The sequence below is a fragment of the Protopterus annectens genome, chromosome 14.part0 (genome assembly GCF_019279795.1).
Source record: "Protopterus annectens isolate FY-2018-M chromosome 14.part0, PAN1.0, whole genome shotgun sequence".
Classification (NCBI taxonomy): domain Eukaryota; kingdom Metazoa; phylum Chordata; order Ceratodontiformes; family Protopteridae; genus Protopterus; species Protopterus annectens.
The window spans coordinates 1,141,337,950-1,141,361,557 of record NC_056748.1 but is presented as its reverse complement, the minus strand read 5'-3'; the positions used below and the strand labels follow the sequence as shown (position 1 = coordinate 1,141,361,557).

Genomic DNA, 23,608 nt, shown 5'->3' with positions numbered 1-23,608 from the left:
TAAGTTAAAGTCTACAAGACTTTGGAAGAACTAACACTTTTAATGTTGTTGTACAAAGTTAACATGATGAATTTTGAAAAGCTAGGTGTCTGAGTTGCATCAACTTCCACACTGGTGGATGCAGATGTCAATTTTGGACATAAGTCAGTCAGCCTGAATCCAAATGGCTCCCTACTGAAATGTCGACACTTAAAATGCTGAGTGACAAGAACCTGAAAAAAAGACCAAAAACACAGGAGAACAGCAACTCTCAAAAAATCGCTCTTCTCCATTAAACTTCTTTTTATGGGGGGGGGGTGGCAAGTCTCCCTGCAACCCACACCCCCTGAACTTGTATATACCAACTCCAGAACTGCCATCCCTCTGAGATAAGGGAATATTCTGAGAAATGGAATCTTGGACTTGGTATGAGTAAGTCTGGTCTTTCGGCCATTCAATTTTCATATTTCGGGATTAGCTCTACCTAGTTCCGAATTTCAATGCTTACCAGTCCATATACAACTGAGTACTACCACTAACTATAACTTCCCCACACACCAAAATTGATCTTTTACCGCTGGTAACATTTGTCATGTCTTTTTTTTATTTTTTTTTATTAACTGCTTTGGTATGAGACTGGTTCAAATTTCTGCTGTTTGTACACTGCTGTCTACTTCATTAGTGATGCTTTGCTATACTGAGGTTGCGCAACTGTATTTGATTCTACAAACACTGAAAAGTGAACTGTTTTGCTGTCTTACTGTGTTAAGGGGCTTCCTGACAGCAGACCAAACAAAATGTAGTAAAATGAAGAATACCGAGTGCATAATCCTGCAAGCCAGAATTACACGTATTGCAATGCTGAAACACCTCAGAATTACAAAATGTCTTGGTGATTCAAGTGTTTGTGTGTCTGTACATGCATGGTAGTACTAAGGTAGGTTGGGTTATTATAATATTGTTTGGGGGGAATGTCTTGTTTAGCGCCTACTTATATGTGCTAACCCTAACTTCACGCATTATCAGCACTCTCTCCTGAACCCTAACGCTATGCAGATGGCTTAGACTCTGTATTTATCAGCACTGGACTGCTGGCATTCAAGTTCATGAGCGATTTTGCATGTGTACTGTGATACAGAAGAACTGCATGCTACACGAAATTAAAAATAATAACCCGAGTGTTTATGCTAGAGAAAAATAAGAGACTGAATTGCATTTTATAAATTGTGTTAACAAGGTGAAATATGATCTTTCAAGATATCATCTTTATGATCTGGAAGTCTACAACTAGAATGATAAGCTGAAATTACATTAATCACAAATGGTAATAGACCAATTAGTTTAGATAACACAAAAGAGGTTACATAACTTGGCATAAAAAGTGCTACACTAAAATATTGTAATATAGGCAGCCAGTACACCTCCCAAAGGGAATGTTAAAATACTGAATTCAAATTTTATCAACAAATATGTTTCAAATGGCAAGTCTAGCTTGGCAGATCAATACATCTAAAGTAGGCCAAAGGAGAATAACTGGTTATATCAAGGTAATGATGATAAAAACTTGAAAAAAAATCCAACAGGTTCCCACTCTATGAGGATAATAGCCTACTTAAGCATAAATGGTCAAAGAAGAAACACAATATGGGCAAGTGTTACAGTTGTTTCTCATTTGTCTGATCTATCTACAAGTTCAGAAATATAAAAAAAATATTGTGCACTGATAATACTGCTAGGTATATAAAGTTAGCTTAGGACAACTAGCTCCAAATTACAAATGGAATCACTGAATTATACTTGATGGCAAGGATATCAAATCAAGATAAAAAACCAAGGGATTAAAAAGAGGAACAATATCAATATTGACTAGCATTCAGAATGGAACACAACAGGAAAAACATGTACTACGAGCAACTCAGAAGGCAATAATATAACTGACTCAAAGGAATCACAAAGAAATGTGTGTCCATATCAACTAGACACGCAGACGATGCCATGTTAGGAACAGTGGTCAGGTCTACCAATATGTATAGTAATTATAGAAAAATCAAAGTCTCTGAAAAACTTAAAGTCATTAGACCACAAATATGCTGCTTGTGCTTCACAACTGCTTCCAAACAGAAAACCTACATCCTTGGACAATTAGACTGCTGTTAAAGTAAAATATCACGGGAAAGAGGTACAGACAATAATTCTGGCATATCACCATTAAATTTCATGGAACACAACAGTGAACAAACTTCATTAGTTACATTGCTTAGCCTAAAAGTGGCTCTGTACTCGAAATTAAATAACCTCAACACTTTTATAGTGACCAACCTAACTAAAGAAGTTAGCTAGTCTAATCAACCGTCATCTTACTATCAGTCTAGCATGATCACCATCCTGCTAAGGCTAGGTCAGTAAAGAGTCTTGTCCTGAATTACAAATACAAGTGAGCATACGCAATGTCGGGTCATTTAAATGTCTTAAACATAAACCCATTATTTTGACAACAGGAGTAATCTCTGGTTCTACTGCAGATCTTGTTTTTGCACAACTACACCTACTAGATTGTAATTCCTTTTATCAGTGCAGTGAGCCCATGACCCCTTTCTTCACTTTGTACAACCTTCTGTCTCCCATTCAAGAAAAAAAATCTCTATGAAAAGAACAAGAGTTTAAAGCAGACACTTCCTTTGGCTTACCCTAATAAAAAAGGAAGTGAAGCCATTAAAGAATGGAATATATGAACCATCTTGTATAGATACATTTAATATCTACAAACATTTTAAAAAAGAAAACCAATTGAAAATCTTAATATGCCAAATACAAATAACATATCTTGGAAAACAAACAATACTGGAAGGCTATAAAACAACCCAGAACTTCCACAGTTTCTCCCAAACAGGCAGTTGTTAGTTCTCTTAGTAAGGAGTGGATTCCTCCCACACTACCTACCACTCTTTTTCTATCCTACCTTCTTTCTAAGCATTGTATCAATTTCACAAGATGGTTAACTTCTTTCAATTCTATTTCAAGGTCATAACAAAAAAGTGATACAAAACTCTGGGAAAACATAGATACAGGCTACAACACTAACTTCTATATTTTATATCATCAAATTCTAAACTTAGCGGACAATATTCTCAGTAAACATCTGACACAAATTTTTAGTCTGCCACTTACAACAAAAAATCCTTTCATCTTTAAATACTCATGATTATTCCCCTAGTTAAATGCCTTTCCCCAGTCTCTGCAAATTATTTTTACCCAATAATCAGCCTCTGACCAATAGCTAAAATACTTGAAAAAATTGAACACCTACTAAAATATGGAATCCTAAAAGACTGGCAACATGCGTTCCCTCATAACTTCATCACTTTGACAGCTGTATAGTCACTAAAAAGACACATGTTTACAAACATGGAACAAGGAAAATTTACAGCAGTCATCCTTTAGATCTGAAGTGGGCTTTCAAAACTGTTGATCTTGTTATGTTGTAATATAAACTGATAAAAGATTTCTCTCTTGGAAGGGGCACTACAGTTTGAGAACTATCTTGAAAACAGAGCTTTCTAGTGAATGGATCCTACAATACCCCTCAAACTAGGAGAATAACACAAGAGGTCCCACAAAGTTCAGTACTTGGTTCTCTGTTATTCTCACTGCATTTTATTGATCGACCTCAGATTAACTGTGTAATATATTCAGATGACGTTGTACTGACAGTGTTCAACAAAAGGTCATCCATTTTGGACAGTGTGCTTCCAAAGGATTCTGAAGCTATATGAAACAGGTTTTGCAAAAATAAACTTTCCATCAAAACACAACAAAATACTGATGCTATTTGGGCACCTCTTGAAAACTAAATAATATCCCTCCTAACTTCAGCACTACAGTCCCTCTGGGTGCCCACCTTGTTATCACTACTCAACAGAGGTACCAAGGACTAATCTTAGATCAAACATTCATTATTCCAACAACATATAGAAGCTCAGGTCAAAAAGGTATCAACTCAAAGTTTCATTGAAAATGTCTGAATTGCTGTCCACTTATGCTGTGTGAGCCTCTGTCACAAATGCTCTGCTCCCCAGATTGGAATACTGTCTCCCTTTAACTGCATTTCTGTCTGTGCACAATACTACAGTCACGCAATTCTATGAAAATAAAACACTTAGATTCATACTCCTAACATCAGTTGTATTGCTTTCAAGTCAAACTGGCCATCTATTACAGCTACTTTATTGTTCAATTTACTCATCTACAAAATATTAAATTATAGCTACTGTCTACCATTCCTTTTCAAGCCAGTAATTAGAAACTAATCCTATACTGGAAGAAATAATGATTATATTTAGTATACAGGCCCATGCTCACACTTAGTGTGTGAAAGAGCTTTCTCAAAATTATTTCCAGCTGTCTGGAAGAATCTTCCAGAGTGCATTAGAAAAATAGAACATCTACTGATTTTCAAGGAAACACTCAAAGATTAGCTGTTAAAATAAATGCAAGTGCTACAGAGACATGAGACAGCACAATGGTACATTAGTTAAGTACCACTGTATTGGTGGTCTCATCCCAAAACTTGCAGGGTTAGTCTGTTTGATACTACCTTATGACAACAGTAGTGTACAAATTTAATTACACCCAACTTACTTTGTTATATAGTCAAGTACCCAGCCACTGGTGATGCACAAGCCAGTGCATTACTTCGTGCCAGTCCCAAGCCCATATAAATGGGGAGGATTATGTCAGGAAGGGCATTTGGTGTAAAGCCTTTGCGAAATGACATATGCGGACAACAATACAGATTTCCGCACTGGATCAGTTGAGGCTTGGGTTTAAAACAACTGCCACCATTCCTGCTAGCCAACAGGGTGTTGGTCGAAATTGGGCTACTGTTGGCCAAAGGAGAAGGGGAAGGCATGCATGAAGGCAGCAAGACAGGATGAAGGTTAGGAGTGTGATAGTGAGGGTAGGAACTTTGAATGTTGGCAGTATTACTGGTATAGGGAGAGAGCTAGCCAATCTGATGGATTAGAGGATGGTTGCTATATTCTGTATGCAAGAAAGCAGATGGAAGGGGAGCAAGGCCAGGTGTATTGGAGGTGGGCTAAAATTGTTCTATCAAACTGTGGATGGGAGGAGAAATGGAATAGGGGTTATCCTGAAGGAACACTATGTCAAGAGTGTTTTGGAGGTGAAGTGTGTTGGATAGGGTGATGTTAATGAATGATGAATGCTGTTAGTGCATATGCTCCACAAGTTGGGTGTGTGATGGATGAGAAAGAAAAATTTTGGAGTGAGTTGGATGAAGTGGTGATGAGTGTACCCAAGGGTGAGAGACTGGTGATTGGAGCAGATTTCAATGGGCATGTTGGTGAAGGGAACAGAGGGGATGAGGAAGTGATGGGTAGGTATGGTGTTAAGGAGAAGAATACAGACAGTCAGTGGGTAGTGGATTTTGCAAAAAGGATGGGCATGGCTGTGGTGAATATGCATATTAAGAAGAGGGAGGAGCATAGGGTGACATACAAGTGTGGAGGAAGATGCACACAGGTGGATCCTATGCATGAGAGACAGTTTGAAGGAGATTGTAGACTGTAAAGTGGTGACAGGGGAAAGTGTAGCTGGGCAGCATAGGATGGTGGTCTGTAGGATGACATTGGTGATCAATAGGAGGAGGAGTGTGAGGGCAGTGCCAAGGATCAAATGGTGGAAGTTGAAAAAGGGTGATTGTGAGGTGAAATTCAGGGAACAGTTAAGACAGGCACTGGGTGGCAGTGAAGAGTTACCAAATAGCTGTGTAACTACAGCAGAGCTGGTAAAGGAGACAGGTAGAAAGGTGCTTGGTGTGACATCTGGACAGAGGACAAGGAGACCTGGTGATGGAACAAGGAAGTACAGAAGAATATACAGAGAAAGAGGATGCTGAATAAGAACAGTGATTATCAGAGAGATGAAGAAAGTAGACAGGAGTATAAGAAGATGAAGTGTACGGTGAAGAGAGAGGTGGCAAAGGCTAAGAATAAGGTGTAGGGAGAGTTGTATGAAAGGTTGGACACAAAGGAGGGAGAAAAGGACCTGCACCAACTGGCTAGACAGAGGGACCAAGCTGGGAAAGATGTGCAGCAGGTAAGGGTGATAAAGGATAATGAGGGAAACATACTCACAAGTGAGGAGAGTGTGCTGAACAGATGGAAAGAGTACTTTGAGGGGCTGATGAATGAAGAGAATGAGAGAGAGAGAAGGTTGGATGATGTGGGGATAGCGAATCAGGAAGTGCAGCGGATTAGCAAGGAGGAAGTAAGGACAGCTATGAAGAATGGAAAAGCTGCTTGTCCAGATGACATACCTGTGGAAGCATGGAGGCATTTAGGAGAGATGGCAGTGGAGTTTTTAACCAGATTGTTTAATTAGATGTTGGAAGGTGAGAGGATGCCTGAGGAGTGGAGAGGTGTTTTGGTACTGATTTTTAAGAATAAGGGTGATGTGCAGAACTGTAGTAACTACAGAGGGATAAAACTGATCAGTCACAGCATGAAGTTATGGGAAAGAGTAGTGGAAGCTAGGTTAAGAAGGGAGGTGATTAGTTATCAGCAGTATGGTTTCATGCTGAAAAAGAGCACTACAGGTGGGATGTTTGCTCTGAGGTTGTTGATGGAGACATATAGGGAAGGACAGACAGAGTTGCATTGTGTCTTTGTGGACTTAGAGAAAGCATATGACAGGGTGCCTAGAGAGGAATTGTGGTATTGTATGAGCAAGTCAGGAGTGGCAGAGAAGTATGTAAGAGTGGTACAAGATATGTATGAGGGTAGTGTGACAGTGGTGACGTCTCTGCAGTAGGAGTGACAGATGCATTTAAGGTTGAGGTAGGATTACACCAAGAATCAGCTCTGAGCCCTTTCTTATTTGCAATGGTGATGGAAAGGTTGACAGACGAGATCAGACAGGAGTCCCCGTGGACTATGAAGTTTGCTGATGACATTGTGATTTGTAGTGAGAGTAGGGAACAGGTTGAGGAGACCCTAATGAGGTGGAGATGTGCTCTAGAGAGGAGAGGAATGAATGTCAGCAGGACTAAGACATAATAAATGTGTGTAAATGAGAGGGAGGCTGGAGGAATAGTGGGATGCAGGGAGTAGAGTTGGCGAAGGTGGTTGAATTTAAATATTTTGGATCAGCAGTTCCGAGTAATGGTGAGTGTGGAAGGGAAGTGAAGAAGACAGTACAAACAGGGTGGAATGAGTGAAGAAAAGTGGCAGGAGTGATTTGTGACAACCGGGTACCAGTAACAGTGAAAGGGAAGGCCTACATGAAGGTAGTGAGACCAGCTATGTTATATGGGTTGGAGATGGTGGCATTTGCAAAAAGGCAGGAGTCGGAGCTGGATGTAGCAGAGTTGAAGATGTTAAGATTTGCAGTGGGTGTGACAAGGATGGACAGGATTAGGAATCAGTGTACTAGAGAGTCAGCTCAGGTTGGACTGTTTGGAGACAAAGCCAGATAAGCGAGATTGCATTGGTTTGGACATGTGCTCAGGGGGAATGCTGGGTATATTGGGAAAAGGATGCTAAGGATGGAGCTGCCAGGTAAAAGGAAAAGAGGAAGGCCTAAGGTAAGGTTTATGGATGCAGTGAGACAGGACATGCAGGTGGTTGGTGTGACACAGCAAGATGCAGCTGACAAAGAAATGGAAACAGATGATCCGCTGTGGCGACCCCTAATGGGAACAGCTGAAAGAAGTCAAGTAATATTCACAATCTGATGTCCAGTCCAGATAGTAATATCTTAGAGTATTGTGACCTGTATGTTGTATAAGTAAACAAAAATAATATATGCAGTCTTGCAAAAGTTGTGTAATTGTGCATGCCATTTTTATCCAATGCCTTAGTGGCAGTATTTCTTTATCTTTTTATTTTCTCTTTGTACTTTGAAGTGCATTTCTTACGTATTACTGTCTTTGCCATCCTAGCCTGAGTCACAGCTAAAAAGCTCCCCAACCCAGTTCACTTATCAGGTTAACAACTACATCAGTCAATAAGTAAATAGGTATAGCCCCCTGACAAAATCAACATGAACATAAAGCCCAGATATGTTCATAATCACTGTGAATTAAGAGGAAGGCAAATTCATTGACATTCAACAGCCATTCCCTCAAACGTTAAGCATGTTTGAAGCAATAAAGGCAGAAAATAGCTAATAGATACATTTACAAGTAGCCAGATTAACATTTCCATGAGTAAGCACTAAGAGTGAGAGAAAGAAAAGGGACAGACACCAGTGCAGCATTTTAAAATGTCATAACAACTGATGCTGAGAACATTAGTTCATAACCAGACATCAAATTACCAAGAAAAAAAGACATTTGGCCAGCCGCCACTAAAATGAGCAATATCATGAAACTCTTAGGTAAAGGAATTTATCTTAGCATAACACATCTATTTTACAACAAAACTATTATATAAAAACAAAGTACCATCAACTGTGAAATTTGCAAGCTATCTAGAGTTTTACAGTTAAGTTTTTTTTCATGAAAAAGTCACATTGAAGCTTATATCACTAATTCCTCAAATGGATTTTAGATGCCAGATTAGCACACTGAAATTTTCAGATTCTATCCATGTCAAATACATTTTTTCTATCAGCTAAAAGAGCGGAAAACACTTGCTATACTTAGCAATGTTATTCACTGAAGCCTTGGGTGGGTGAGGGAAGGCTGATTGAACCTCGTCTACAATATAAGATGAATGTTCCTTGGAAGGGCAAGCACCATGACTCAAAAAATTCTTGAACGGATCTCCCAGTTTATGATTAGTATAGTCATCCCTCTGAACCTTTTATGATGGGATTCTCATTCTTAGATCTGCCTCCTAAGGAAATAGGAACGTCTTTTAAAGAGGGAGAAAAGTCTCTAAATGGCTACATTTAGGAAGCATTTTGTTGTTGCAGTCTTCTAAAATTTTGAGTTGTTTTCTATATTTTAACATAGATGATTCTAAGCACTACAGTATTTGTTTATTTCAATAATTCATATTTGCAGGTTGCAAACTGAAGTAAAACATATGGTGCAAGCTCCATTTTTAAGGTGAACATATTTAGTGCTGCAAGCTCCTGGGGGGTCTTCCCTAGTTAACAATGTTATCCTCATGTGTACTACTAGCAGAATGAAGTTAAAAAAAAAAACTTTAATTTTATGTGGCTAAATTACCCTTCTCCTCCATGTGTACAGTTATGTGGCAATATTCTTGTAGCAAGTCCAATTAGACACACTTTTTATTGTCTTTTTTATGTTTTGTCAAATGAAAAAATGTGGGGACCTATAAGATTCCAGTTTATTTGTAGTTGTATCTCTTAGTGGCTACAGTAATGCTCTTATTCTTAGTTTTTATCTCAAGAGCAATTCCAGTTGTTTGTGGTTGCATCTCTCAGTGGCTGTAGTAGTGCACATTTTCTTGGTTTTCATCTTAAGAGCGATTGCAGCTGTTTGCAGTTTTATCTGCCAGTGGCTGCAGTAGCGCCCTCACTCTTGGTTTTCATCTTTAGTGCTCACACAAGCTGTTGAACATAAACACCTCCCAATGTTGAGATCACGCACCATACCCATGCTACTGCCCCCTATAACTTTTCATGTGTACTAACACTGTAAAAGCCCCCTTTTTTTGAGCACCACTTACAAGCTCTATAGTCCACTTGCTCATTTGAACTAAGCAGCTTGATGTCTAATTTTTGCAACTTTTGTTCAGAAAATTGCTAGTAATATTACTATGATTTAGCAACACACTAAAATGCACTTTTATTTGATACAGCGACTTCAGACTGAAGCCTGGTGTATTGTGCAATGAGGTGCAATGCGCAAGCATGACTGCTCACTCTGGCACTATCTTGGTGACTCCCTAGAGCATTTACTTTTAATGAGTGGAGATAAAGTTAAAGGTGTTGAAGTGTGGGTATATATGATCATATGCCATTAACATGAGACCTACTTAACCCCTTGAGAACTTAAGCCGAGTGCCAAGAAAGTCTTTATTTTCAAGACAAGTTAAGTTTTATATCTAATATCAATGTAGATACATTGTTTCTGCTTTCTTAGGTTAATGAACAGCTGGTACTGGTAATGTTTTAGGAAAAAGTGCAAAGTCTAACATTTTTGTTAGGCACTTAGACTATAATACAAGTTCTCATTCCAGAAACAACTAAGTCAACCTAACTAGACTTTCTGTAGTCATTTTACAAATTATTATTTCTGTTTTAAGCCTATTAAGACTCTCTCTCTGTGACTTACTTTTAGGATACAGATACCTCTCTGGCTTTATCATTCTGCTGTATCACGATTTGCACCCAATAAAATTCTGAGCCACATCTAAGATGAGATCTAGAGCCCCACAATGTGGGAGTTACTGTTACTGACGGGATATCCTAATTGAGCTATTATTAGTCTGTAGAACTACTGCAGAAACCACATGGTATTTTGAATGGATGCTCAAGGTGAAATTCCTGAACATTCTAATGCATTATTGTGCTACAAGTTAGAGGTAATGCTTTGCCCATATCAAGCAGATTAAAATACAAAATATTGCTCTGTTTTGACTCGGACACCTACTTTAAATTTCCACGTTCTCCATTTTGCTCTTTTTATTCAGTATTTATGACTACCAGTCTGGTGTGTAGACTTGCATCAAGAACACTCCACTAACTCAAGAAGCAATGAAAACCGAACTCAAAGAACAAGCAGGACAACAGAGCCAAATCTTTAATCCAAAATGAACTAGTATTACATTGGATAGATAATTCCACAACAAGAACCAAGTAAAAGGATAGTTCAACAGCAATACACAAGTTAAGCGCTTTCACCCGGATCCAACAGGCTTCATCAGAACAATTCCAATAACAGCACTCATTGCTTAAATACAATCACCGATAGAATGAATTGGCATCACTTAATCACAAATTTTTAAAGGCAACACACAATCCTAACTAGAGTGCACCAAGTATTTCAAAACATGAATTATTTCAATATAAAATTATAATATAAAAATAGCAGAAATCATCAGTGCACAGATGTCTACAAAAATACATAAAAAATATATTATAAATAAACACTACAACAATTTTATAATCATATAAATTGATGAATAAAAGTAATAAAATGTTGACAGTCAACATCTTTGTGTAACTCCTGGGTCAATATATTAATGTCATCTTGTTAATTTGTATATTTTTTGTATACACTCCACTAAGTCAAAAAATATGCACATAGGCAGGCCTCAATCCCTGTTCTCGTCCCCTCTTCTAGCACTAAATTCCAGTATAACATGCAGTGCTGCACCGTTTTCTTGCCTGTGCTTAAAATTAGTTCACTGTAATTTGTGCACCACATCATTTGAATACTGATACACATTTTGAAGCATCCACTGCTCTTCACTCTTACAGCAATGAGATCATACCAGTCAGATCTGCTCATTTTCTTAATTTCTATGGTCTTATGAAAGTGGGCAGTACAAATGCCACGCAGACCATTTATTATGTTTTGGTTTCAACAAGGTATCCGATTTAGTGTCAGATGAGGCTAACGAAGAAACAGTAAGGGCTGAAAGTGGGTAGAAAATGGCTTGAAGGGATGATAAAGAAAATAACTTAGAAGGACCTCTTCCAGGGAAGATCAAAGACTAGTGCCACGTCACAGCTCTTTATGAGACCACTTATGTTTCTTGCATTTGTTTCAGATAGGACACTTTAAAAACAGGATCAAATGACACCAACACAGGTGCAGCGTCCGTGGATAAAAGAATAAGTCTGGGAGGAGATCTGAAAAAATTGTGGGCGGGGCAGAGAGAAGGCAGGTGCAGTTTTATATACAAGTGTAAGGAGTTACATGTTGGGTGTGATGGTCTGTGGCACATGGCCAGTGTTATGAATTTAGGGGCCCTCAGCAAACATAAGTTTGGGGGGGCTTCAACAAGACAATTTCCATGTCACCCTAATAATACATTCAGGTATTACTTGTGCATAGAACATTTATGTCTTTTTGTGTATACACAAGAGCCTAGAGATGCAATTTTCTAAATTATTAACGGACGGTGCACAGATTAGCTTTTAGATGCAATGATCTTACATTGTAACAAGCTTCTGTGCCACATCAAAGAAGCCATTATTTCAGTGAGCCATCAAACCACAAACCTATTAACAGCTACATTCAAGCATTCCACATCATCTCAGATTTAGATAAAAATGTGCATCATTGCTAAGTATGCCTATATAGCCCTAGACCCCTACATTCCACACCAAGAAAGCTACAATATTAAGTTAGAGTAAAAGAGAGAGAAATAAATTGTGTCCCGACATAATTATGCCTTACTTTACAGAGTGGTTGGTAGATGTATGGAATAAGCTGCTAAAAATATAGATAGTGGACAGCAAGACGACAGAATCATTCAAAACAGCTTGGGATGTCCAACCTGGGGGGCAAATGAGGAATGGCATTTGAAGATTGATAGCTATATCTACTGTGGACACCAAACAAACTCTCTGTTGGCATTACTATTTTGATGTACTTCACATCTAATAGTTTAACTGAGATGCTTAATTTAGCTTTGCATATCTTCCTTGCCAAGACACCATGGTCATTCATGCATGCCAGATAAAACTGGGATTCTTTCTCCCCCTTCACGTACTTTAACAATGTTTCATCATCCATGATAGCTGTGTGACCAAGCTCCCTTCTTTTCACCACTACATTGCATGCCATTCCAATTTCACTTAAACAAAATCTCTGCAGGGACTTTTACAATCATTATTCCACAAAAATAGTTCCTTCACAGCTGACAAGTCTTACTGTACAAACCACCCTCAAAGACACTTGATTTATGTCCCATCTACTTTTCTCTTGGTGTTGCTCTTCGCTTCTTGAAACTGACCACACTAAAAGAGCTACAGCCTTCCTCCTCCAGCCAAATGCCCAGCAGTAGTCCACATTCCTGTCTATAGATGTATCTTTCCCTATGTTAGCCCACTTTTACGAACTCCATTTTGATATCTCATTGTAAAATGAATTCCCAGGGGGCTGGCTGATCCCCTATAATATTCAATAGTATCTCATCCTAAGGATTCCTTTTGTGAAATCCCCTCAGTCTTTCCACAATCTCAGCTAAGGAACATTGTAATCTTATGCACAGTTCTAATTTTAACAGCTTGCAGACTTGACAACTACGTAGAAATGTGGCACTGTCATTTACAGGTAGCCAGTTACAGCACTGTAGAAGTTTTGCAATAATGAGTTTGGGAGTTTTGCAACAGGAACAATTCTGCAGATTTTATTTCTAGTACTTTATATATTTTACCTGCATTTGAACTGAGATATGAGTTTACAAGACACAGCCCATATCCAAGTTTAGAAATAAGCACATTTTTAGCTAAGGCATTACAAGCTGTGGGGTGAGGTGGTGTTAGCTTTTATTGTATAGTATAGATTTAGTTTGTGGAGTGTTAATATACGATAAACATATATATAAGATTTATTCTTGATCTTATGATCCTGCATGTGCAAAATAAATTTGTTAGCAAACTATTAAACTAACGCTGAAATGGCATACCATGGTATTTTGAAGACAAGGGATAGCAAATAACTATAGAATATCTGTCAAGTTTGTTGCCCTAACATGAATTAGATACTCAGAAACACAGAAGACAAGAAATATTCTTCTGTACTTTATTGAATTTCTTCAACAGAAGTAATTGTTTGCACTGTTTGACCTCCCCTATTAACTAATATATTCACACTATTATCAATTTAATGGCTTACTATCAATACGTCAAATGTCAAAAAAAATTTCGACAGACATATCAAAAGTAAACCAGAAAAATCAAAAAATAGAGAAAGTCACAATGTTGAATCGGCCGACTGATTTCAGCAGATTCAACATTGTTTCTGAAAACATCATGTGATGTCTGTATAGGAGCTCATGTAAAGTAAACTCCTATACCCAACATCACGTTTTTGCAGGGGGCAAGCACCCCTGCACCCCCCCACACCCCCTGCTAACTATATATTCCAACTCCGAGATCGCACTACAGTGAGGAAAGGGATGAATTGCCCAAACTGCACCGTACCGTGATCTCTGTACAGCTCTTCGCATTTATATTAGCAAATGCACAGTGCATCTGCTAATATAAACTTTTGGACATTCAGATGTTCTGCCAGGTGAAAATTCGAACATCTGTGTTTCAAATTTTCCACCTCGGGACATGTCAACCACGAAATTTTAATAGTAAACCCAATTTAACTCCTGTTAAATACTTTGTCCTGGTCCACATTTCAGTATAAAATTCCTTAATGTATTTATTATGGAATTCAACAATTTTCCAGGTTGGTTCACTTATCCTGAAATTATGTTACTTTCCTTTATTTAAAAGACGGTCACGCACATGGATGCCTAGCTTTTCTAGGACAGACCTCTTTAATGGTAGGTCATCTATTAGAGACAGGAAACTAATGCAGCTTGCGAACAGACTCTCTCCTAGCACAGTTATGCCTTGATGCAGATGGGACTACAGTCAGAAAACAATTTTCTTGATAAACGTTTTCCCACAAAATAAAAAGGACCCAAATTCCCAGACACACCATTAAACATTTGGCTTCAGTTAGGCAAATGAAGTATATACATAGTCACACAGGAACTGATAAATTCAGTATAAATCACACTATTAAATTAAGTTAAATAACTGCCTAGATAGGGAACAGAACCCACTGCTTAGAATACTTACTAATTAAATCCTATTGTCTCAGCATCATGGACATATATTCAGTTAAGCAATCCAATGCAAACAAAATATACAGAGAAACTGAACTGTTTAGCTCTAAAGAAAAAAAAAACAAACAAAAAAAAAACAGTGTGTAACCGTTTCCTACAAGTACATTTTCACTACAGCATCTTTCTTGAGATTAAATTGCTGAATACTTACTTGTTCTTTCTTTAGCTACTTTCTCACCTCACGGTGATAATAAATGAGTTACATGTAAAAGGTTTGCCTCTAGCAAGTTTTGCAGACTATAGTTCACTGTCTTGACTACAAATCTCCTGATCTTACGTTAGAAGAAAGTTTCCAAGTGGCATTCCAAAATCTAAATAAACCAGTCATACCACATAATACAATTGAAGAGAACAGCTAAATGAACAGTTACCATGAACTATAAGATTTCTTCAGGTACTAAATACAGATTCCTGCTGCCAGCTTACCTCAAAAATAAGATTCAAATGACTCCTGCTTTATACCACCAAACCGTTAGGGACAGTTAAGAAGACAATGAGAAAAGAAATATAGAACACTCAAAACTTAAACTGTACTTAAAGATTTGTAGCGGTTTTCTGTTACAGCAATGCATCAAAGCAAGGGCTCCAGATTAAACCCTGGTTTCATACTCCAATCACAGTGCTACAGCCAATCAAAGAAAGTACAGTGAAAGGAAATATGTACAGCATTCAGAGCAAGACAGCTCCTTTTAAGCTCATAACGATACTTTTTTTTAACCACAGCCTTGCCTGAAAAGGAAGGTTTGAAAACAGTATCACAGTACTAATGTTACTCAAAGTCAAGTAACTCCCGAAAGGGAAATAAAATACTAAAAATAAATTAAGCTTATTTTAAATTCACAAACCTAGTTTCCACTGTAATTTTACCTCAGAACAAAGGTTTCGAACCAAGCTTCAACAGCACATCAACACAATGCTAATTTGTTAACGCAACTTTTGAAAGAAAACTAACACATTGCAAATAAATGAAACAATGTACACAAAATAGATTACTTTCTGCAGTGTGTTTATAAAAGAAGGTTTTATACAATATTTTATTTTCAGATTACAGTATTACAGACTCTGAAGAAAGAGAAGATCCTAACAAAACCTTTTAATGTCCGTCTTGAACTACCTACACTATTTGTCCAACTGACACAGTTGTAATAAGTGATTACTCACCTATTTTGTTGACTAATATGTCCGACTCCTCAGTGAATGCAAGACATTGTGACAAAACAGGCAACTCTGATTTCAAGAATGCTGCAGTCTGCATAAGCTACCTTTTCATGATATACAGTGGATATAAAAAGTGTACACACCTGTTAAAATGCCAGGTTTTTGTGATATAAAAGAATGAGATCACAATAAATCTTTTCAAAACGTTACCCACCTTTAATGTGACCTATAACCTGTACAATTCAACTGAAAAACAAAATATGTTAGGGGAAAAATTATACAAAAATAAATGTACAATATGCTGGTTGCACAAGTGTGCACACCCTTAAACTAATACGTTGTTGTGTGTGCACACCCTTAACCTAATACTTTGTTGAAGCACATTTTGATTTAATCACAGCATTCAGTCTTCTTGGGTACACATCTGCCATCAATTAAAGAAACTCTGATTAACCCCAAATAAAGTTCAGCTGTCCTAGTAGGATTTTCCTAACATTTACTCAGTTGCCTGCTACAGCAAAACCCATGGTTCGCAGAGAGCTTACAAAGAGGGTACAAAAAAATTTCCACAGCATTGGATATACCATGGAACACAGTGAAGACAGTCATCAAAAAGTGGAGAAAATATGGGACAACAGTGACGTTATAAAGAACTGTACATCCCTCCAAAATTGATGAAGAGGCAAGATGAAAACTCATCAGGGAGGCTGCTAAGAGACCTACAGCAACACTGAAGGAGCTGCAGGAATTTCTGGCAGGTACTGGTTGTATACTACATGTGACAACAATTTCCTGCATTCTCCATTTGTCTGGACTATGAGGTAGAGTTGCAAGATGGAAGCCTTTTCTTACACTGAAAAACATCCAGGCCTGGCTAAAATTTGCAAAACAATACATCAAGTCTCCCAAAAGCATGTGGGAAAATGTATTATACTCTGATTAGACCAAGGTTGAACTTTGTGTCCACAATTCCAAAAGGTATGTTTGGTGCAAAAGCAACACTTCGCATCACCAAAAGAACACCATCCCGACGGTGAAGCATGGTGGTGGCAGTACCATGCTTTGGGGTTCCTTTTCTTCAGCTGGAACTGGGGCTTTAGTCAAGGTGGAGGGAATTACGAACAGTTCCAAATACCAGTCACTTTTTTCCCAAAGTCTTCAAGCATCTGCTAGAAAGCTGAAGATGAAGAGGAATTTCACCTTTCAACATGACAATGACCCCAAGCATACATCTAAATCAACAAAAGAATGGCTTCATCTGAAGAAAATTCAAGTTTTGGAATGGCCCAGTCACAGCCCAGACCTAAATCCAGTAGAAAATCTGTGGGGTGACCTGAAGAGGGCTGTGCACAAGAGATGCCCTCACAATCTCACAGATTTTACAAGGAAGAGTGGGCAAATATTGCCAAGTCAAGATGTGCCATGCTGATAGACTCCTACCCAAGAAGACTGAATGCTGTAAATAAATCAAAAGGTGCTTCAACAGAGTGTTAGTTTATTTATTTATTTTTATTTATTTATTTAATATTTGTTAACCAGGAAAGTCTGACTTGGAACAAAGCCAATGTTCTGCGGAGGCCTGGGGACAAATGCTCCAAATGCATGTCTTTGTAACATGGGAGGAAACTCAGAGGAAACTCACATGAATGTGTGGAGGACATGCAGACTCCACACAGAAGACACCCCCAGCTGAGAATCAAACTGGAGAACCTCTTGCTGTGAGTTTGGTGACAACTCTAGTGCTGCACCACTGTACCATCCAGTGTGCACACACAACAAAGTATTATTTTAAGGGTGTGCACACTTATGCAACTGGCGTATCGTACATTTTTTATTTTTTATATTCCCCCCCCCAACATATTTGTTTGTTTTTCAATTGAATTGTGCAGGTTATAGGTCAAATTAAAGGTGGGAAAAGTTTTGAAATGATTTACTGTGGTCTCATTTTTTATATCACAAAAACCTGGCAGTTTAACAGGGGTGAGTACACTTTTTATATCCACTGTAACTATACCAATGAAGCTGTGATGTTTTTAATGGGACATTACTAAGATTCATTCATTTATTTTGAATTTGATAACCAGGGTAGTCAAGATGCCACTATTCCATATATACACAAATACATGGACACACACTCCAAAAGGATACCAAAGTACTTAACTGATGTGGTTTAGCAAATCTAGAATAGTTTGATTTGGATTTGGACAGATACTTGATGAAAAACTCTAGACAAATTAACTGATTAGCACCACAGCAGATAGCTAAAAAAATACCAGTAAAATGTTTGCTCTGAGCAGAATGCCTGCTCCTGTAAATATCAGCTTAAATGCATGTCAGAATCTCTTGTCCTTCTGAAGCAGTTCACTCATCTATTAGGTCAGCTTGAAATACCAGCCAAGAACACCACCAGGCACTCATCTATTAGGTCAGCTCGAAATACCAGCCAAGAACACCACCAGGAACCGAAATAACTTGGCAAAGCATTTAGCCCAGAAGAATTCCAGCACCACGGGGACGGTAAATAATAAAATATTTTATTGGATAAAAATGGAGTGCTTTTGTCCCTCAAAATTTGGGACTTGTTAAGAATTCTTCTGAGCTGACTGCTTTGCTATATTATTTTGGTTCATCTATTAGGTCACCTTTATCCCCACACATGCATGTATGAGTGCCTCGTGAAAGTTCGCGGGCTGCAGCTGCAAACCCTTGGCATACAGAGGAAACACTAATTGTAAGATTGTGGTGTCTATTTTCAAAATGTGCCCTGATGTTTTATGCAGCAGTAATCAGAGAGGGCAACCGTTATTTTATAATTTTAATTCTACCTTGGAATGGCCTGTTTTAGGGTTGTTACACTAACAAGATTTTGTTCATTAACTAAAAGTTCTCTACCCAACGACACATGCTGTGCCGCTTAAAAAGATGAATTTTATTTTGACACTTCTTTTGCATGGGGCTATACCGTTCACTCAAGTGGATAAGCTGGCTTGTCTCTTCACAATAAGCCTGGTACTCTAGAGACATACTAGGTTTGTGGTCTTCAATGGAACGGAAACACAGTATGGCTACAAACACCTTACTGTTCGTTTTTCTGAGCCAAAAGTTATGAATGTAATGGGTCATATGATGTTCTGAGCATTTCTGAGATTGTACCTAAACTCAGTAAAATATGCACTGAGAAAGTCACTGTCGAGACATCGTTTTCTTAAACTGACAGTGTGAAAATCACTTTGTAGAGAAGAAATGTATTCTGACATGAGAAAATGTTTTATTTAAGGTGAATTTGCCCTCATTTGTATTAGTTACTGTTTTATTCTTTTTTTATTTTAGCAGTAGTGTCAAAGAACATATTATGTCATTACAGAAGGCAGGATCACACAGCAACATCAAATGTATGTCAGTATATAGACATGGGATCCACTTATATATGATTGAAATATACTGAGTACTGCACATGATGTAAAAAAGATGCGTTTTTAAGAATGTTTGCTTTGAGGAGCTGCTTTTGCTATTTTTAAACAGTACTCAGGTAATGATGTACATTAGTTAGAAGGGAAATTCCTGCATGTTGGGTTAGATCATCATTAGGAGAACAATTAAAGAATTTGTTCTTGTGGCCTAATGGTTAAGGTGTTTGCCTTACAAACACAAGGTGCAGGGTTTGAATCTCACAAGGGATAATTAGCTAGGCTTAAAATGGCTCGCAAGGGCAGTTAGCCTAATACTAATCTATGAATCTATGAAAAATGAGGGCTGTTCTAAGCCATGGCAGACTCACTTGAGTCTCCAGGGGAGGCTCACAGACTTGTGTGCCAGATTAATTAGTCATGGCGGGGGTGTCATTGTCCTGGACTGGAGTTTGAGTAGAAGAATGCCTGGAGAGGCATTCTCAGGTAGGAAAGTCTCACAACTGCCTATGATGGGAACCTCTAGGACAACTGTACAACTATGGGCTGCAAAGTGATCCTCTGGATGAAAACGGGTTCATCTGGAACTTGCAACAGATTAGTTGTAGGTGGGCCAGAAGTTGAATTGGTATTTGGACTTTTTGTTGAACGGTAGAGAAACCTTAACATGAACATCTTCTGTTGGTGGGATTTTGTACAACTGTGGATAAAATAGCATGCGAACTGAATAAAACTATGCTTTAAATTTCTTCCGTTTTCAGTGTTCACAGTACTTATAAAAGTTACAAAACAAAACAGCTACCCATCAGTGTACATCTATATTCCAAAACTGGGATGTGAAGAAACTTAGTGATGAACAAATTCAGAACAAAATAAATTGTTGTACGTACTCATTTCAGGTATGATACGACCTAGAGTCATCTGCTCAGAAACATGATGGCCATCAACTATACATAAAACTTGGCTAATAGATTTGCAATTTATAAATAAAGATTAATTCCATAATTTCATCTCCTCTCCTCCCTTTTCCTAAAAATTAACTCTGGCACAATCTGGCACTTTCTGCTATTTTATTTGAAAGATTTGTATCAACAGCTTGGAACATCAAGGTATACACACTGCATCAATATGGGAAAGAGAAAGCTAAAAAGCTTAAAATCATGGCCCTATCGGGTCATTTTGGATTAGAACAAAATAAAAATTAAAAGTAAGTTCTTATACTGGTGCTGCTCATTAGTATCACACAGAACATCGGTATATGATGAACAGTATATATTACTTCAGTTCCTAGTTATAGGATCCCATAAACCAAGGGCATATCTGACAGGGGAAGTAGGAGTTCTAAGTAAACATCAAACATCCCATGGCACTTAATGATGAAGAGAACGCATCATGCAGTAACCAGGCCAAATTCTCCCTTGCCATTCTAAATACCACTCCAGGTGCCATGATACCCACTCAACCTCTAGAAACTATACAGATAGGTAATTTAGACACATACAAGATGTAACTTGAGATTAAGAATCAATCTCAGGTTACTGTATTAATCTGACAGCCTTGTTCCCCATGTGTTGTAAAAGGATAGTGAGATACGTTTCCTGATGATGTCACCCATCATGGAAATGAAATGGCTTGCTGTGAGTTGGTTCTCTTGTAAATGCAGTGGCAGGGTATTTCTTATAATGCAGAATTAGCTTGTTCCTGAAAAACTAGTTTTCAATATCTCTGAAAATCTGCAGCTCAATAAATTGTACTGCATACAGACAGACTACTATTAAAATATTGAGGGTAGAATACCATTCAGATGGATCTGTTCACATTATGAAGAAATGTTAATATATAATAAAATATAATATAAACAAGCCAAAATATTAGTGTGTAAAATACACAAGCCAAGTGCTGCATCAGCCACTGTAGACATTCTGCCATGACTGCCTGGCTTCTGAGAGTATCTCACTGATTCGACCTTTTGGGAGCAGACAGGAAATTTAAGAAGGTATCATATCAAAACATTCACTAATTCAAGGCTAAGGAAAAGCTGCAGGACTGAGGTTATCAAATAGCCAATACATCTGAACAAGACCTATACAAGCAGCTCTAAAAGGCTATCAGAGCACACACAGGTAGATATTCATTTAGTGATACACCAGAGAGGAGTACCAGGAAAATATACTTTTTTAAGCATAAGAAGCAATAAAGACAAAGAATAAACAGTGAAGTCAGAAATGACTAACATTTCAGACAGGTGTTGGTAGGATTAATGTATCTCCAATTTAAATACTAGCAATGTCATTGTCACAAATTAGGAAAAACATGCTTGTTTTTAAGTACAGTTAATTTGTGAAAAGTAGAATATTTTTGTGCAATTTACCTGTTAGATTTGCTGTTAACTTACAGATATTTTCAAACTTACAATGATTATTTCTGATGGCTCCTCGCTCAGAGTCAAGCCTACCTGCTCCACTCAGGCTCACTCCACTCACCTACCCTAACCCCAATTCCCACCCACACGCACTGTCGCTATATTTAAACCTAATAACCACACCCATTTCCATGCCACACCCCTACTCACAATACAAACCTAGGAGATGAACAAATCACTCATTCCTAAAGCAACCCCACCTCATCAATTACCACCACCCTTACCTCTACAACCCTCATAACTCCTCAAAAAAATCCCTTCTAATAACTCTACAAATTATTACAATGTTAGTTAATCAAACTAACAATACTCCTGGACATACCTATAACTACCTACCTCTCCACATCACTTCACCATCTCCAAATCAAAAAATCTACTCTTCCATCAGACTAATCTCTACAAAAAAATGCCACAAAATACAACATCTCCATATCTCCAGAACTTAACCCCAATACAAAACTCTCACCATTTAAACTCTTACAGTTAAAATATATATCTAAGCCCACACCAAAAATACACTAAACAATCAAACTCTTACCTATTCCCAATGCTTACAAACCACATCAAATTAAGTTGCAACATGTACCCCAACCAAGGACACCCCATCCCAATCTCCCCAAACACATCCAGCACTCTAACAAATGCAAATCCCTACAATCTTCACCATTGCAACTCTGATTTGCTAGTACTAAATGTGAACCTTAGAAGCCTACTCAATAAAATCCACAAGTTGCACAAAACCCTATCACACTACTCCCCTAACATAACAATCCTGACAGAAACCTAGCTAAAACCACACATTCAAGATACCTAAATTCTCATCACTGGCTCTAACATCCACAGACAAAATACAACCCATAAATACAGTGGTAGTATACTGTACAAGGATTATTTCAAAATTGTCAGACTCAGTATCAGCCCCACCAACCTAAGTAACTTAGAAGTATTCATCTCCCGACTAGATATAAACCCAAATAAGCACATCAACATAGTGGCAATCTACATCCCACCAGGCAACAAATCAACCCTAATCGAGGACTTCCTCTCCTGCAGTTCAACTACTCTCAGCCAAGAAACATAAATATCGACTGGACTACATGCTCATCCAATAATCCCTCAAATTTCATAAACCTTTATGGTTACAGTTAACTCAAAAACTCCCATAAGACATGACAAACATAGCAACAAACAATCAATCCTGGACTGGACCCTTGTAAATTCACACACTTTATTAGCTGACACCCTAAGTGATCACCTGCCCACTTACCTACTATGACACCGCACATGTCTTCCTAAAACCACTCTCTATAAGCATATCCATAACAAAATGAACCTCTCCCCTGACACCTTTAAAACCCTCTTACAGCATGTGACTGGAGCCCATTAAAACACCTCAACCTTGACCTAGCTGTTCAATACTTCAACGAAAAATTCCTCACCACACTAAACAATTTAGCACCCCCTTAGAAAGATAAACCAGATCGATCCTCAGAGAGACAGAGCATGGGAACCTATATCAAAAAACAAAAAGATGAATGTCCCCTCAAAACTATTGCCAACTATGAAATCAAGCCAAAAAACTAATCAAACAGGATAAAAAATAATACTACACAAAAATTCAAGAGAAACACAGAAGGAATCCCCAAAAATTCTAGGCTACTATAAAACAACTATTAAGATCAAGCCAATCCACCACCCCAACACCATCCACAACAATCCACTCAGACAGCAAAGCCTCATAATTTAATAAACACTTCAGCAATTCTATTCTATCCCTAATCAATAAAAACAGCAATGCCTCACTAACCTAGGAACTAACCTAAACTCCTTCACTATTATTTCAATTC

The 23,608-nt window shown here is 38.0% G+C and overlaps 1 protein-coding gene across 6 annotated transcripts in view; it reads right to left on the bottom strand.

Moving 5' to 3' along the window:
• The window catches only part of ENTPD1 (ectonucleoside triphosphate diphosphohydrolase 1), a 1,310,478-nt gene that overhangs the window by 640,031 nt on the left and 646,839 nt on the right, over window positions 1-23,608 (bottom strand). Inside the window, exon 1 of one of the 6 annotated variants that reach the window (XM_044056931.1) lies at window positions 15,201-15,386. The exons of the other annotated variants lie outside the window; for them this stretch is intronic. The gene's annotated coding sequence lies outside the window, so the exon portion shown is untranslated. Of the gene's footprint in view, window positions 1-15,200; window positions 15,387-23,608 lie in introns of those variants that run through there. 6 annotated transcript variants of the gene reach the window in all.